The following is a 17,560-nucleotide window of genomic DNA, read 5'->3' as shown; positions in this document are numbered from 1 at the left end:
GTTTGAAAGAGAAAATGACAATCTGAATCCTTAGGGGGAATGAGTTGGCAATTAATTTGCCTTCTAAAATCAAGCACTACAGGACAAAGTCTTTCTGTGGACCAGATACAGCCCAGAGGCCACCAGTTTGCAACCCCTGTGCTGGCATATCACAGAGTTTGGTTTTTCAGGGTAGCTGAGTGTCACCCAGCACCGAGCCCTAGATGCGAAGTCTTTGCGAAAGCGCATAAGGGGGAAATGTGTAAAGCCAAGACAGTCCCCGGGCACATGCTGGGTGGCCCAGAGACAGGCCATCCAGCCCGCACGACGTAACGGCAGATGATACCACCCCAACCGAGCGGCTCGTCCAGGGCAGGCCGCGATCTGAGTGCTCTGGGAACCGCATGGGTGGACGTGAAGGATTCTACATACTCGACCTCGTTCACATAACCTGTGTTTGTCGAGTTCTAGCCTGAACATCAGGAGGGCTGAGTTCGTATTGGATTTACCAGTTAGTATCTCGCAAGGTCGACTGTGGAAGCAAAAGCCCCGTATCTTGGAGACTAGAGAGAAATGTCTTTGTGTGAAATCTACCTCTTTGCTCTCACTTGGCAATTAAAAGCATGGGGAGCCATTTGGAGGATTTGCTTCAAAAATTCCTGTCCCCCATCCCCGTTCTAAACTGGGTGCTGGCGTATAATTTTTTACTGGACGTGGTTAGCTGGGGTTGGTGCAAAGGCGCCCACCCCGCCAGGGTCTGAGTAGCAGGGTCTTAGCCGTGAACCGGGTCCCCTGGATGGGGACAGCCAGGTGAGATGGGGTGACAGCTTGGGGGGAGGAAGGGGGGGATTCCATCCCTCTGCAGCTGGCGATCAGTCAGGAGCCTGTGAGTGAGGTTGTGGTTACATCCATAGCCCACACGTCCGCTAGCTTTCATGTGCCTCTGCTCTTTAGAAAGAGCCCGTTTTAAGACCTGGCAGATCGGAATGGGATTGCCGCAAACAGCGCATGTTGATTGGGAAGTCGGACCCCACCGAAACGACAGGCTCGCCTGGTTCCGCAGTCCGTGTAGGATGACACTGATCCAGGGAACAAAAGACCGCCACGGAAAGGGAAGGCACTTTGTTTGATCTCGCGCGTTATGTTTATTTTGAGAAGACAGGGGAATTAGTGTCCACCAAGTGTAATTACGCGCAGTGCCTCCTCTCCCCGCCGTCGTTCTGCAGGGATTTTTCATCAGCTCCCCAGAGAGGGAAAGGCTCCCGGGAGGGCTCAGCTTGCTTTGTTGTGCGCACAGACTGGGGTCTGAGGCAGGTCTGAGCGGCGGCCAGCAGGGGTCGCTGTGAACCTTCTCAGGGAGCCGAGCTTGTCCAGGAAACCACAGACCTGATTGCAGACAAAGCCGGTGGCCAGCAAAGGCCAGAGCCAGGGGGAGGTTTCAGGGTTTGAGGGGACGGACCATTTTGCCAGGCAGGTTCTGCGGACTTGATCTACCAGGTGTTCTCGAAATCACAGCTCCGTGTGCTGGGCTCTGCGCTGTGTGCCTTTCTGTGCAGTATCTTTTCTAAAGCCGCATAGCAGCCCTGTGAAGAGGGGCTGGAGGGATGCCATTATTCCTTTGCACCAAAAGGAAACTGGGCACCTGAGCAGGTGAAGGTCCTGCCGGGACCACACGGCTGAGCCCGGGTTTGAATTTCTATGTCGGACCCAGAGCCCTGGCTCGGAACCACTCCTCCCTGCAGCCCATGGTCCTGCTCCCGTGTCTCCAAGGCACGGCCGTTTCCCAGATCATTTTAGTGGACCCCGCACGCGTCCTTTGTACCAGGTACTGTGCAAGGTGCCGAGCATGCAGCCGTTCGAGGAGAGACGGGCCGCTCTCTCGTGGACTCCGCCTCTGGGGGGGACCAGGGAGGAAAGCAGCAGTGACCGTCAGGCAGTGGCACAGCCAGGTGCGTGTGCAGGGCGCGGGAGAGCATGGTCAGGTTGTCAAGACCACCACTGGGGCCTGCACGTGAGCTGGGGTGGCAGCTTGCCCGCCAGGCAGCGTTTGCCTGGGTCTTTACTGCGAGCCACCAGCACGTCCCTGCTGTGTCGTCGTCTGGGACAGTCTGAGGCCTGCCTACCCTTCAGAAAAGTCAGAGAGCAGACACAGCGGCAGGTTAGGGGGGAGCAGTTCTTCTAGCAGACACAGCGGCAGGTTAGGGGGGAGCAGTTCTCCTCCCTCTGCCACCCCCTTTCTGGGCCTCAGCGTCCCTTGGCATAAAATACTAACGATGTTGTGTGTTGTGACGTGATGATATAGGAATAAATTTGTAATGTTTATGATTATCATTAAGCAAGGTTTTCGTGCCCGACGTCTGTGCCGAGCACCGCGTGATGAGCCACCGCTCATTAGGAGGCATTCGTTTAGCGGAACAGCCCTGCGGGGCAGGTCACACATCTCCGTTTCCCAGTGGACAGACCAACTCCAGGGCCCAGGTTCCCCTGGGTCATCCGACGGCTCCCTCACCACGTGGCTGCTTCAAAGGCTATTGAAAGGATTAAATGAGATGATGCATGCGAAGCACTTAATACAGTGCCTGGCACAGAGCAGGTGGTTGACAAGCGTTAGCCCTGGGTATTAGGCAGCACCGAGACGCGGGTGCCAGGCTTCGCCAGGGTCCGACGCTCAGCAGGGCCTGTGTCTTTAGCGGCAGCGCCGAACGGAAGGTCTCTGTGGCGTTTCTTTTTGTTGCGTCTTCTTCCCCTGAGTAGATAGGTCCCTGCTTCCCAGCACCCCCACGCCGCAGCCCTCCCCAGAGCGCAGGCGGCTCCAACCAACGTTCCTAGAAGGCAGTGATCTTCCCAGAAGGAGGTTCTGCCAGCAGGGCCGGCCTCGTGAGCACGTGACCTGTGTGGTCCCACAAGCCCCCACGTCTGGTTTAATGCTGTAATGTCACTGTCTTAAAAATCCTAAATTTTTGGAACATGGGGCCCTAAATGTTCATTTTCTCTCGAGCCCTGCAATTTATGTCCAGCCCTGCCTGCAAAGCCGCGGGAAGACGAGGAGGCTGGGAGCTGGAGTGTAGTTTGGCAATTGACCGGCCTCAGTTTCCTCATCTGCAGGGTGGGGTTAGAGGTCATGCCTGCTCCCCGCACCCCCACCCGGCACTGAGAGGCTCAGTGAGAGGATGGATGTACAGACTGATAGGAGGCAGGCATCTCACAGAAGCTTGTCTGTTGTCATCATCACCAGTTACCTCTGTGCAGCGCTGCCAAGGAGCAGGTCCCAGACAGACCTGTCCTCTCACGTCTGGGCCAGGTGGAGTTATGGCGAAGGGTCGGTTCTGGCAATAGACTTTATGGGTTTGAAATGGTTCCCCCTTCTCCTGGGCCGTGTCACGTCCCTCTCTGAGCCTCACTTTTCCTCGTCTATAAAATGGGGCTGCGAAGAACCTGCTGGACGGCTGGGTGGTGGAGACAGCTCATTGCACGTGGGACACCTAGCGCGGTGGCCAGCTCACGAGAAGCACCCGGTGAGCGGCGCTGCCACTGTACTTCCTTTGGGTGTCAGGCACTTCGGGAGCACTGAATTACTGCTCTTTAAAGTAAGGTCTTCGGTTCGCCCTCCTACTGGCTCCCTCCCGACCCCAGCCAGGGTGGCTTGTCGTGTTCCCTTGCAGCGCTCATTACAGCCCACCCAGCCCTCCCCACCACTACCCTTGGAGCGCTGTCGTGTGGCGGTCTAACATACCTCACCCCTCCACCCGCAGACTGCCTGGCTTGCTGCCGTGTCCACAAGTGCTCAGTAAATGTTTGCTGAGCACATGGATCCACTGGGCAAAGCCTTACTCTGTGGAATCCTGATAAAGATGGGGCGTGTGAGGCCCAGAGAGGCTAAGGAGTTTGCCCAGGGTCACACAGCTCTGCAGCACAGCCAGGTCCCTCTCACTTTAGAGCCCCACCCCCCTGGAACTGTCCCCAAGGGTCAGGGGTGTCAGCTGCCAGCTGAAGCGCTGCCTCAGACAGGCCGGGCCAGCAGTTGCAGGCTGGGCTGCAGGCTCCAGATGGAGAGCTTTTCTTCTAAGCCTTTTTCGGCGTTGCTGGTTCTTCCTCAGAGGTGTGAACTACCTGCCAGGGGTGTGATGGGCGAGCTCACGACGGGTGTCTGGAGGCCTTAATTACACTGCTTGCATCTCCTGTCCCCAGTGCACTTTGTGGGTGGCGTCCGTCTGTCCCTGGCCTCCTCCCCTCTTCATTTCCTCTCAAGTGACCGTGACCATGACCGTGGAGGGAGGGCTGAGGACAGCCTGCCTGCCGAGTTCCTCTCACGCACGCCCACCTCGACCCCCTCGCCCAGGTGTGGGGTCACTGCCTGATTTCCTCCTGGCTGTCAGCAGTACTTTTCCAAACGCTGTGAACCGTGAGCCTTGTCGTCTGCTCTTCACTGGGGCCCAGGGTGGACGGGGCCGCCTCCTGTTCACCGGGCTTCGTGGGAAAGCAGCTCTGCAAAAACCAGCCCTGGGCAGCTCCCGAGAGCCAGCCCAGAGCGTTTGAGAAGGGGTGAAGCGGGGAGAGGAACCCTTCAGCCAAGTTCTGCAAGGGGTGGGGGTGAGGAGGACCAGTCTGTCCCCGGTGCCCCTGCCCCATCCCTGCAGAGAGACCCTGTAGAGGGCATCACATCTCGTCATCCGTTTCTGTGTTGTCTGCGGCTGCGTCACACCGCAGTGACAGAGACCAAATGACCCCCACGCCTATAAAACATTGGCCCCTTCATGGGGAAAGCGTGCTGGTCCCTGGATGAAACTGACACGTCCGTGGAGACGGGGCGCACCTGAAGCATCTGCGGTTTTGTCTTCTAGTTTGAGTTCGGCAGCTGAGGGCTTCTTTCTTCCCCCATGTATAAGACATGCAGACTCTACGGGTGAAGCTGCAGCCCATTGGCCCCCGCTGAGGACAGGATGTGAGGTCCCAGCTTAGAAGGGCTGTGTTCACCCCGCAGCCACCCCCGTCTCTGACCGTTTTCCTCATTGAGGGGTCCCTGTTCCTCTCACTTTGCTGAATGTGTTTTGTTTGGTTTTAAGACTTTGTTTTTAGAGCAGTTTCCGGTTCACAGCAAAATTGAGAGGAAGTTCAGAGAGTTCCCACATGCCTCCTGTCCCCACACACGCACAGGTTCCCCGGCTGTCCACATCCCCCGCCAGAGTGGAGCATTTGTTACAGTCGATGAGCCTCCATGGACAGACTCATCATCGTCACCCAGAATCCCTTGTTTCCATTTGGAGTCACTCATGGTGGTGCACGTTCTGTGGGTTTGGGCAAATGCAGAATGACATGCATCCATCATCACGGTATCACACAGAGTAGTTTCACGGCCCTAAACATCCTCTGCGCTCCGCCTGTCCACCCCTGTCCTCCCCGTTGCTGAGGTGTTAGAGGGCGGAGTGAATGCGTTCATGCGTCCATCTATTCTCAGCCACGCTTCCAGCACTCATCACTGGACTGAGAGCCGGCCCTGATGTAGCGTGACCACTCCTCCCCTCGATCACATCCGCAGAGGTCCCCTTCCTAAGGTCACATCCCCAGGTTCTGGCAGACAGGAATTTAGGGTGCAGTCTTCACCCAGTCCTGGGTGTCCTAGATGGAGTGGTCAGGGAAGACTCCTCTGAGGGGGGGACATTCTCGTGGGGACCTGAGTGTGTGAGCCTCATGCAGATCTGAGGGCTGTACGTGCCAGGCCCCAAGGTGGGAATGAACTTGGCCTCTAGGGGAATGGGCAGTGTGGCTAGGGCAGCATGAGCGGGATCAGGGATAGTGCTAAGATGTGATGGGAGACGGGCCAGATCATGTGGCCATGATGAGGGCCTGGGATGTTTTTAAAACTTTTTACTGACGTGTAGCTTACTTGGCCTGAAAATGCTTATAAACAATGGAAAATTTTGCAGGAAAGTGTGCAGATCCGCAGTGTACGGCTTGGTACACGGTCGCAAATTTGGCACACCTGTTTCAGAGCACCCAGGCCGAGAAACAGCATTTGGGGCCCATGCCCAGTGTCCCCATCCAGCTACTACCCCACCCACCCTCTCCCATCGCGCTCCTGGCCTTTAAAAGTGCGTCTTTGCTCTGCTCGTTTTTATACTTTGTGTAAATGGCATGCAGACGGTCCTCAATTCACAATATCCCAAGATATTTAAAATATCCCAAGTTAAAAATGCATTTGTCGTTACTCACCTACCGAATATGATAGCCTAGCCTCGCCTTTCTTAACCATGCTCGGAACACTTACGTCAGCCTGCACTTAGACAAAGTCATCTCATGCAAAGCCCGTTCTACAATAGGCTGTTGCTCTCATGTAACTTACTATGCGTATTACTTTCTTACCATCGTAAGTCGAACCTTCGTAGGTTCGGGAATGTCTGTACCCGTTGGTGTCTGGCCTCTTGCTCAGCATTTTCTGTGTGTGTGAGATTCCTCCATGTCGTTATTTGCGATTTGTTCTTTCTCGTTGCCGTATAGTATTCCATTGCGTGAATACATCGAAGTTCATTTATCCACGTTACTGGTGAGCATTTAGGTAGTTCGCAGTTTTTGTCTGTTTTAAATAATGCTCCTGTGAACATTCTCGTGCATGTCCTTTGGTGACCCTGTGCTCGTGTATTCTGCAGGATGCCCACGTAGGAGTGGGACAGTTAGGTCGTGGGGTGCACGTATGTCAGCATTAGGGAATATCGCCAAACTAATTGTATCGATTTGCTCTGCCACCGTCACTGTGAGCGTTCTGGTCGCCTCTCGTCCTCGTCAACACTTGGTATTGTCCGTCTTTCTCTTTTTAGCCATTCAGGTGGGTATGTAATGGCATCGTCACGTTGCGGCTTTAATTTGCACTTCCCTGATAGCCAAGGGAGCCAAATGTTTTTTCATAGGTTTATGAGCATTTGGATATACCGTTTTGTGGAATGCCTGTTCAAGTCTTTTACCCATTTTTTATGTAATTTTGTATATTCTGGATTCAAGTTCTTGGTGGCTACACAGTTAGAGTTCCTCCTTCTCCCAATCTGTGGGTAGCTTAATGGTGTCCTCTTAACAGTGTCCTTTGATGGACAGAGGCTCTTAATTTTAACACTCTGTCAATTAGTCATGTTTCTCCCTTTGTGGTTAGAACTTCCTGTGTCCTGTTTAAGAATTCCACCTCCTCCGAGCTCATAAAGATCGTAGCCTATGTTTTTCTCTGAAAGATCTGACCTTTCACATTTAGGTCCGCGGTCCATCTGGAGTTGATTTTTGTGTACGGCATGAGGTAGAGATCAAGGGACACTTTTTCAATGGTTCCGACATCATTTATTGCAATGACCATGCTCTGCTCCGCTCTGTTGATTTTGTCATAGATCAGGTGACCGTGGATGCGCGGGTCTGCTTCCAGATTCTCTCATCTGTGCCACGGGCCCCTTCGTCTATCCCTGTGCCAGCGTGACCTGTCCTGATGACTGCGGCTTTGTCACAGCTTGATGCCCGCTGTCTTTGTTCTTCAGATCGCCTGGGCTGTTCTCAGCCCTTCGTGCCTCAGGCCTTTGGGTCTTATTCCACAGCAGCTGGAGGCTCTGAGCACAGGGAGCAGTGGATCTGACTCATATTTGTAAAAGATCTTGTGCGGAGAAGAGGGGTTAGAGTGGGTGTGAGGAGACCCCCGAGGGGGTTCGTGTGGTCTCCTGGACAGAGGTGATCGTGCTTTGACCAGGCGTCAGCGGTGGGGGTGGGGTGTTGGGTCGGTTTGGGGGTGCATTTGCAGAGGCCCTCCGATGACTTCAGTGAGCCCCGCGATGGAGACGGATGCCAAATCGAAGACGACACCTCCATTTAGGGCCTAAGCAATTAGCTGGACGAAACACCCCACTCTGCAGGCCCACGCTTTCCTGGCCCGTGATGCATCACACGTAACCGCTGGCTGCAGTGGCCCCACCTGTGTTTCTCAGTTGATCTCTCCGTGCACGTACATGCGTTTGGGGGTTCCGGCGAACACCTGGTGAAGGGCCACCTGTTAGCTCCTCGAATGCCAGCTGCAGCACCACCGTCGCTGTGTCGAAGCTCCTTACTGGCGCGTTCCCTGCCGTGTGATCTAGGCACTGTTAACGATACCTACGGATGTTTGCGCAGCCCTCACCAAAGGCTCTGGCAGGGCCTGCAGCGCTTTTGTGCTCATGATGTCACTTTTTCTCCCCCAAGAAGCCTGGGGAACCGAAGCTCACGAGGCAGATGGCTGCCCAGCCACGAAACCCTGAGCAAGTGGCAAAGCTGGGTTCGTTCTCCTAGTCGAGTGTTTCTGTGCTGTCACAAACTCCAGGGGGAGGGGCGTGCCTCCTTAACCCTTCGATGTACCCATGCCCATGCCCGTGTCCGTTAAGCCCTACTGTACGCCTGTCTTCAGTCTCACCTCTGAGACTTTACGTGTCCGCAATGCTCATCAAGGCCACTCTGCAGATGCGTACGTAACACACGCTTGTTGTGTGCTAAGCACTGTGCCAATTCTAAAGAGCCTGCTCCTGCCCCCAGGACCACTGCATTCTATGGAAGAGATAGGCCCATCTGGGAAGATGGTTACAGTCACAGGGCTGGAACAGAAAATACTACCAGAGCCAATTCTCCCGTGAAAGGAATGTCCCAAAGACAGGACGTAGGTATCCTTTTACTTGGGAAAAAATATCTGGGGTTCTGGACTCCAGGGTTCACATTAGCCAGCTCTAGAATGTGGCTCTATAGAATCGTATGGTCCAAATCCCAGATGTCCCCCCCGGCATCCTGCAGCTTGAATCGAGCTTTTAATGTAGAGCCCTCTGGTGTAGCAGGGAGAGGCAGGAACCAACCAAGCTATATTGGATTAGAGGAACTAGGGCCGGTCTGCCTACAGAAGGGATGCCAAGGAGAGACTACGGGGCTCAGACTCAGCACGGGCTATTTCTGCTCAGAGTGAGAACAAGTAAATATACGTCCCTGTCAATGGCTAAAAGAAAACGTAGGAGTAACACAAAATGCTGACGAGGATGCGGAGAAATTGGATCACTCAGACGTTGCTGGTGGGAATGTAAAGTGGTACAGACACTCCGGAAGAGTCCGGGCAGTTCTTACGGACGAAACACACACTCGCTGTATGAACTGGCGATTGCACTCTTGGGCATCTGTACGGGAGAAATGGAAACTTGCACTCACACAAAAACCTATACACACGTCCATCAGCTGATGAGTGGATCGACCAGATGCGGTCTTCCATACAATGGAATGTTATTCTGCTGGAAATAGGAATGAAGTACCGACACACGCTACACCACGGACGAACCTTGAAAACACTGTGCTCGGTAAAAGAAGCCGGGCACAAAAGGCCACAGAGTGCATGATTTCTTTTCTGTGAAATGTCCAGAGTAGGTAAATAGAGAAAGAAAGTAGATTAACAGTTGCTTAGGGCTGGAGAATGGGGATAGGAGGGTGATAGCGAAGGGATACGGGGCTTCTTTTCAAGCTGATGAAAATGTTCTAAAATTGACTGGGGTGATGGGTGCACAGCTCCGTAAGTGCACTAACACCCTTGACTTGTACACTGTAAATGGGTGGTTTATTCCAATAAAGCTGTGACCAAAAGAAAGAGAGAGGGGGAGGAAGGGTGGGAGGGGAGGGAGGAGAGAGGAGGGAAAGTAAGAAACCTGTACACAAATGTTCATAGCAGCTTTATTGATAATAGCGAAAGACTAGAAGCAGCCCGCATGTCCTCTTGTGGATGGATGGTTAAATGAACTGTGGTTCGTCCATAGCATGGAATCCTCCTAAGCAATAAAAAGGGACAAACTCCTGGTACATGCAGCAGCCTGGACGAATCTCTAAAGAATTATGCTGGGTGGGAAAAGCTAACCTCAAAAGGTTATACAATATGAGATTCCATTTATATAACATTTTTTTTTATAATTTTAAGTGTAATTGGTGTACAGTATTATATTCGTTTTATTAGTTTCAGGTGTACAGTATAGTGCTTCGACACGTCCGTACCTTACAATGTGATCGCCTCACTAATTCTAGTAATCATCTGTCACTGTGCAAACTCATCACATATTACTATGTTCCCTTGACCGTTTTCACTCGTCACCCCATCCTCTCCCTCCTGGTAACCATCCCTCTGGTCTCTGTTTCTGTAAGTCCACTTTTGTTTGTTTGCTTAGATTTCACACATCCCTGAAACTACATATAATCTTAAAACGACAAAACTGTAGAGATGGAGAGCAGGCGAGTGGGGATCAGGGAGGCAGGTGGGGAGAGAGGTGGATGTGACTGAGGTGGTCTCCTCGTGATCAGCTCATTCTGTTCTGTGAACGGTCAGCAGTGGTGGGCACTCGAGTCTCCATGGGATAGAACTTCCTGGAACTAAATACACGCACACAGGTGAGTGCACGTAAAACCGGTGAAGTGTGTAGGAGGTCAGCGGGTGTATTAGTGTCTGTTTTCTGGTTGTGATATTGTCCCATAGTTTCGTAAGATGTTCCCATTGGGGGAGACTGGTTGAAGGGTAATGGATTATTTCTGATTTCTATAATTATCTCAAAAACTTTTTTAAAAAGTCCCAACCCATAAAGGATTAGAAAAGGCTACTTCCTGCAGTAGGGAGTTGCTCATCACCAGGGGTAAGCAAGCGAAGGCTAAGGCAGCTGCCTGTTAAGGATGCCATAAAAGGGACTTCTGATGGAGTGAGAAGCCAGGTTCATTCCCTTCAAGACACTTCCACCCCGAATTATGTCAGCAGTGGATTGTAGGGGGTCAACATTGTCTGCAGTGTGACGAGACACTGGTTAGGTGTTCCCACACTCTTTTCAGAGAGCTGAGAAACCAGTGCATAACTTCTTTAGGCTCCTGATCAATCTTCGTCCCTCCAGATGCTCGGTCCTACAGGCGGGCACAAAACCGTGTCTTTCAGATCATGCCGTTTCCCATTTAACATCCCCAGGAACAAAGTCCTGAGAAGTTTGGTGGGGACGAGCACTAGGTGGTACTTCCCTCATTCAAGAGGCCCACTTTGCAGAAAATCTATTCCAGACCCACTGCGTCTCCCTTTTAATTATCCCACCGCCTGCCAGTATGTCTACCAGGGGATGGTCAGATGCTGTAAAAGTTACTGCTGCTCAAACCAGGACAAAGCAGACTGACTTAGATGAGACACTCGGCTTACCTGAGTTCTCGCTTTTCCTGCTGGCCTTGTCCTTTAGTCGTCAGGAGTTGGCTGTCAGCTTGGAAAGGAGCCAGCGTGATTTTCCAAGTAAGGATAAGACTGGCCAGGGAGTCAGGAGACCTGAATTCTGGCCCAGCTCTGCCCTGCCCCCGCTGTGTTACCTCGGGCAGCTGCATGACTTCTCAGAGCCTCTGTTTGTTGAGTGCCTCAGTGACGGGGTTGGGCAAGGCCAGCCACGGTAGATAGCTTTCCATCATGCAAGCCCGCATGGCTGGCCGGAATTCTGTGTGGGAGGATTGTGAGGCTGCTGGGCTCCGTGGGAAATGGCGTGGTAACTGATGAGTGATGTCTGCCACGGACGTGGGAGCGGCGTCTGCGGTAGGGAAGCCGCTGCAGGTGTCCGCCCAAGAATATGCTCTTTATCTCATGTCACGGGAGCTTTCACATGGCCATCTGCCGGACTGACTGGCAGAGCAGTCCCAAACCAGGGCCCATGTGGAAGCCCTGCGTAGTTTTCCTCCTTAAAAATAATAGTAAACGCAGAAGATTTCTCGTCGCTTTCTCCCTCTCCGTGATTCCCTGCGACGGTTTGGTCTTCCGTCGCAGCTGAGGTTTTATTTCATTCCGCTCCCAGACCGATTCCAGACCAGGGGACAGAGGCCCAGACGGTGGGATGGGCACGCTGGGAGACCGTGCGGTCCCGGCGAGTAGGGTGGCATTGTGCGCCCCGGGTCCCCCCCGCAGGCGAAGCCACCCCCCGCTTGCTGGCACCTTGCTTTCGTGCCTCCTCTCTCTCCATTCAGGGCCTTCTCAGCTACAAGGTCTCTGCGCTTTGTCTGGGCTCGTTGGGAGGACGGCTGTCGGTTCATTGTTGTGGCTGATAATTGTGCTCCGTGTCTCCAGTGTCCTGGGTGCTGAGAGGCAGCGGGGAGCCCCGCGATATCTTAGGGAGGCTTCCGAGCAGGAGCAGCTTCTGTCTCCCCACCTGCCGCAGAGCTTGCCATGGAAAAGGGGGGTCTCGGCACACTGCTTCCTAGTTAAGAAACAACTCGTCAGTTTAGCAAATATTTACTAAGCATCTCTAATGAGGCAGGGACTATGCCAGGTGCTGGGTTACAGAAACAAGCATGAACTCCGGGAAGCGAAGGGGCGTCCTGGTTTAGGGGGGAGTGGCTACGAGGTTCACTCCATTAAACCCTCACGTAACGGCCGGGTCTCTTACATCATCGGTCTGGTCACAGCTTCTCTGGGCTCAGTGTCTCTTCCTAGAGAATGGCAAGAATAACCACTGTGTCTGCTTTGCTGTAAGGACAAGGTCGGCGATGCTGGTAAAGGACTTGGCCTGCCTTCTCAGGTAGCTGTCACATCGAGCACGGCTCATGCCCAGAGCTTCTACAATATACCGTGACGGCCCCAAAGAGCCAGGGGACTGGGCTCCTACTCCCAGCCCTGCTACTAACCGGCTGTCTGCTCGTAGAGAAGTTGCTTTATCTTTCTGGTCCTCCCCAAGGACACGGACTTGAGGGGGCTCAACCATATGATTGCCTCGGAAAGGGTTTTATCTTACAGAGGAGCATGTCATCAAATCGGAGGCTGCGACTGTGTTTCTCAAACTGGAATAATGTATGAAGAGGCCTTTTAAAGGAAAACAAAAATTCTGTGGTCCTTCCCCCACAGTGATCATGTAAATTATTATTATGTGACCTAAGTTCGTACAAATGTAAAATGCAGAATAAGCTGATGACTTACGCTCCTGGCTCTCTTAGGGCTATTAAAAAAAAAAACCAAAACACATTTTCAAATTAAATACAAACAAAATTAAATAAGAACAACACTTTAAATCAATACAATTCAAATTAACAACAGTGTGATGGAGGGTGGTGTTTTGCAGAAACTAAACTCAGAACGTGGGTTTTAATGTTAGGAAGAGGTCACCTCGGGTCTGAGTCTGTGACCTGTCCCGGAGCTCTTGCGCCTGTCAGGCGATGCAGAGAGAGTCTGTTTGCATAACGGGGTCTGTGCAGAACGGGGCGCCGACCCGAGGGCCCTGTGTGCCGGGCTCGGTGTATTCAGACCTCTTGCTTGTCTAAACCCCAGCCAGTTACCAAACGCCCCTTTTAATGCCGCCTCCTCACCCAGTGGTTCTGTAAAGCCGTCTCGGCTTTACAGTTAGCATTGTCGTGTTACCGAAATTAGCAGTGGATGGGTAACCATTTCCTCTTAGAGTTGAGACCAGAGAAGGGTTTCACTGTTCATTCTTGCTCATTGATCTCTTATTGCAGGTCATACAGGTAAAGATGGGTTCCCCAGATACAGCATCCACCCCCACCCCGAGTGAAGGTTCTGGCCACTCCAGCACAGGGCTTTTGAGGTCAGCATGCCTGTGCCACTGGTTGCCAGATCTCTTTACAGCACTGTTATGATACACGTGCTAAAATTTTGATTGTCTAAATACAAACAGAAAATTCTAAAATTATCCTACTAAAACAGTTAATCACCCCCACAACCCGGTCCTGCCCCCGCACACATGCCCAAACCTGTCCGAGGGGCAGCAGGCATATTTTGAGAAACTCTGTTCTATTAAGTAGGCTCTTCCCATAGTACAAATTCTAGGTCCAAGATTCTTGTCGGGTCCACTGAGATCTGCAGAACTTTATGCCCGCCAAGCCCACTTGTTGAAATGCTACCAGTTTTCATGCAATTTATAGTACGGGAGTCGATTACTTTGCCACTTTGTCACCAAGATTACACGAGACTTTGGGAGAGCTTTAGATTGTCCTGCCAGTCCGAATTTGCTGGGGAAAGGATGCAGGCAGAGGCCCCATTGAAGTGAGCACAGAAGTCAAAGAGACTGCGCAGGGAAGGGGCCATTACAGCTGGAGGCTTTGTGCTAAATCCAGCAGCAACTGTGGGCTGAATAACTCAGAGCAGCGGTGTCGTCATCTGTGCGACACCGGAACTGTGCGGTGTTCAACGTGCACAGCCGAACGCGGGGGCCCTGGGGGTCCATCAGATCGGCGTTTAAACGTTGGCTTCTCCATGACCAGCCACGGGGCTCGGATAGGCCATTTAAATGCCCTGAATCTGTAAAATGAGGACCATAGTACATACTTGTCAGGACTATGGGGAGGATGCAGTGAGTTGATGAAAGTAATGCCCAGTGCCATGGTTCTCAAACTGTGCACCAAGGCACCGGGGGCGGGGCTTGATAAACACAGGTGCACTGTGGGATGTTTTAGATTCTCAGAGAAACACAGCAACGCCTGTCGGAGGTGGTGCCAATTACTATTAAATTGTTCAGACCTGCTATAGACTATTAAGTGATGACCCAACTGTTTGGTCTTTCTTTTGGCCTAAGGATACCATGAAAAAAATTAGAGACACCAAGGGCCCTATGAGCCTAGAAGTTTGGGAAGCTGTAGCCTAGTGTTATTTTATGGTAATCTAACCAGAAAGGCTATGCTGGCCTCAAAATTCCATTTTGTTTCGACTCTATACATTTCACTCGTGGGGCCTGGAGTTGACATCCAGGGTTGTTAGGCTGTTCTTCCTACCTGCCCCCTGCCCCCTTCACCTCCGTTGGCTCGTAAAATGCATTTCAGAACATTGATTTCCCAGCTCAGATTTTGGGAAAACCCCAGGCTGCCTGCAGTCATCTCAAAGGAGTGTTACAAGAGCATCCAAACCATGCAAGTCTTAGAAGGAAATTAATTCACTTGAATATCCATGCCTCGCAGTTCTCCTGGCAAGGGCCAGTGGCCTTGGTCAAGACCCTGGAGTCAGGGCCGGGGCAGACCCAGGGCCGTGTAGCCCGAGTTCTGCAGAGGACAGCCTTGGCTGCCCTAAGCCTTTGAGGTGCACGTAGCCCCCCAGCTGAGAAATCCCTCCGAGCTCTCAGCAGCATTGTTTGTGACGGGGCTGATGCATCCCCTATTTTCTGTGCACTGGGCCAAGGGACGGCACATTGAACAGGAAGGATATGTGAACCCAGGGCCCAGGGTTTTCTGTTTGGGTTTGGTTTGTTTTTTTCATTCCTGTCTGCCCTTCAGCCACCTCTGGCCATCTGATGGATTGCGGTACCCTTTAGCCTACAGATATTAGGTTAAACTATGTACAAATGCCAATAGCGGTCATCTTAGACCTGCACAAAAAGTACTTTTATTTGGTTCAACCTAATAGCAATTGTGCACCCTCTGTTGAACTCCCACCGTGACGCTAATGCTCACATATGCATGCTCTCTCTCCCTCTCTATATGTACTTTTTTCTTTTTTAAAAAAAATACGTAATTGCACGACTAAAATAGGAATACATCTTCCTTGTTGAAGGAAAGATTAAAGGCTGAAATCCCTTTTCATCAGCTGTCACCCCCGGCACGGTGCCACCCAGAGAAATGTATGTTATCTATTTGGTAACTCTGCTTTTAGATCCTTTTTCTGTGTGTTTTCGTGCACATGTGAACCTGTAGACAGAGTACGCAATTGTGTTGGGTCCACTTAGACAAAAATGGTGCCATATTTTACGTGACATTAAACTTCTTTCGCTCCTGAAATGTGTCTGTGAGATCTTTCCAGTTTAGTCCACGTAGCTCTGCCTGGTTCTTAATGCCTCCCACATCTCTGTTCAGTCTGAGGGTGTCATGCAGCCCACCTTACAGGTGAGGAAAACGGGGTTCAGAGTGGGGTCAGCAAAGTCCAGGCTGCGTTTATTCCAGCAGCTGGCCTTCCCCTGCCCCAGGCTCTGCAGCCAGCCCCATCGTTGCCATTGTCCTGTATACACTGACGGACAGCTCCCTCTAGCCCCGCCCAGTGGAGGGGTGGTTCCTGGCGGACCCGCCATTCGGGTTAGTGGAGAGTTACTATCTAGTGGAAAGTTACTATCGATAACCTTGGGTGACCGATTTCCAGGGAGTTAGAATAGAATGCAATATGCCTAACACTGGAACGCAGTGGAGTGTAATTGAATCTTCGACCATCCAGAAGGTGATTCAGGGCCTGCAGGGCCCGGGGTCACAATCATGAATATCAGCCATGGCTGCGCGCTGGGCAGAAGGCTTGGTTACTGGGCCTTCCTGGCTGCCAGCCTAAGCGGCCACTGTGTACAATATCCCCTGCACCAGGGCTTCTGGCCAGAAGAGCAGGCGTGGAGAAGGGAACAGCCCTTGTCCAGTATCAGAAAGCTCAGGGGCATCTGAGTGGGAGACACTTAATATTCATCAGTGTGCAAAGATGGTCTGAATTATGGTTGGAGTGCCAGAAAGACATCAGCATGACCAGTGTCTGTTAAAGTTACTGAGAGGGGAAGTGTTTTTCATCCAGCAATTAAATAAGGGAAACAAGTACCAAAACAGTACGTACGGTCTGATCATTGAGTAAACACACATAGAGAAAAGGCTGGAAAGAAATGCACCCAAATCACAATCGTTGGCGCGTTTATCGGCACCTTGTATTTCCTTCTCTGTGTTACTGTGCGTTTGGCAGATTACCTACACTGAGCGCGGGGTGTGGTTTAGAACCAGAAAGAAAAATGTTTCTTCAGAAATGAAACAGTTGCCCCACTCTCTGTCAGAGTTGCCGGGGGAGGGTGTCGAGGGGTTCAGACGCGTCATGCAGTTCACCTATAATACACTCGTGGGTGGCTCTCGGCGTCTTCCCCATCTCTGTTCAATACAGCTCTTCAACTTTAAAGCCAACCCTTCGAAAGATCGAACTGCGTTAAACGAAGCCAGGACATTCCACTTCCGTAATTTCGTTTCGTTTTGTCTTTTTTTCCTAGCGCTTCCTATAATTTCAAAACTCTTTCATATACAAAACTCTCTGGAATCTCTCTCTGTTATCAGCGAGTTGGACTTTCACTCTTTCAAAATTCTTTCTTCTGATTAGAAAAGTAACTTCATGCCAGAGAGTTTGGGGAATCCAACAAAAGCCAAGCAAACTGCCCGCACTGCCACCGCAGCACGCAGCAAGCCCTTTCACACATGCCTTCTCATGTCCTCTTCATACGCCTCTGTCGGCAGGGCAGGTATTAATATCACCATTTCACAGATGAAGAGACAGCAGGTCAGAGAGGTTAAGTGCCTCGCCTGAGGTCTCGTAGCTGCTTAAGTGGCAGAACCAAGGCCCGAGCCTGAGTTCCAGTCTGCCTTCTTTCCCCAGCTCTGTAGGTGAGATTAGACATAACCCCCAAATTGGCATCTCACCTATTCATGGGATGCTGAGAGCCTCTTGTCCTTCCGAGTGTGGCGCTTAAAAGCCTTCAATAATGGCTCAGCTCACGGAGTAAGTTACACCGGGCTGATCCTCTCTTTATGGGAGTTTACTATTTAAAGCAGGCACGGATGACACAGACGGGGTTATTCAGGATGCGCATTGTCACACACAAGCAGAAAAAGCTGAATGTTTAAC

General features: G+C 51.8%; 1 protein-coding gene across 2 annotated transcripts in view; it reads left to right on the top strand.

Moving 5' to 3' along the window:
• Window positions 1–17,560, top strand: part of RBM19 (RNA binding motif protein 19) — a 112,093-nt gene that overhangs the window by 38,970 nt on the left and 55,563 nt on the right. The gene's annotated exons all lie outside the window — the stretch shown is intronic.

This window comes from Pteropus alecto, unplaced genomic scaffold (assembly GCF_000325575.1).
Source record: "Pteropus alecto unplaced genomic scaffold, ASM32557v1 scaffold113, whole genome shotgun sequence".
Taxonomy (NCBI): Eukaryota; Metazoa; Chordata; class Mammalia; order Chiroptera; family Pteropodidae; genus Pteropus; species Pteropus alecto.
The sequence above is the reverse complement of the archived record's forward strand: the minus strand, read 5'-3'. Positions and strand labels throughout refer to the sequence as shown.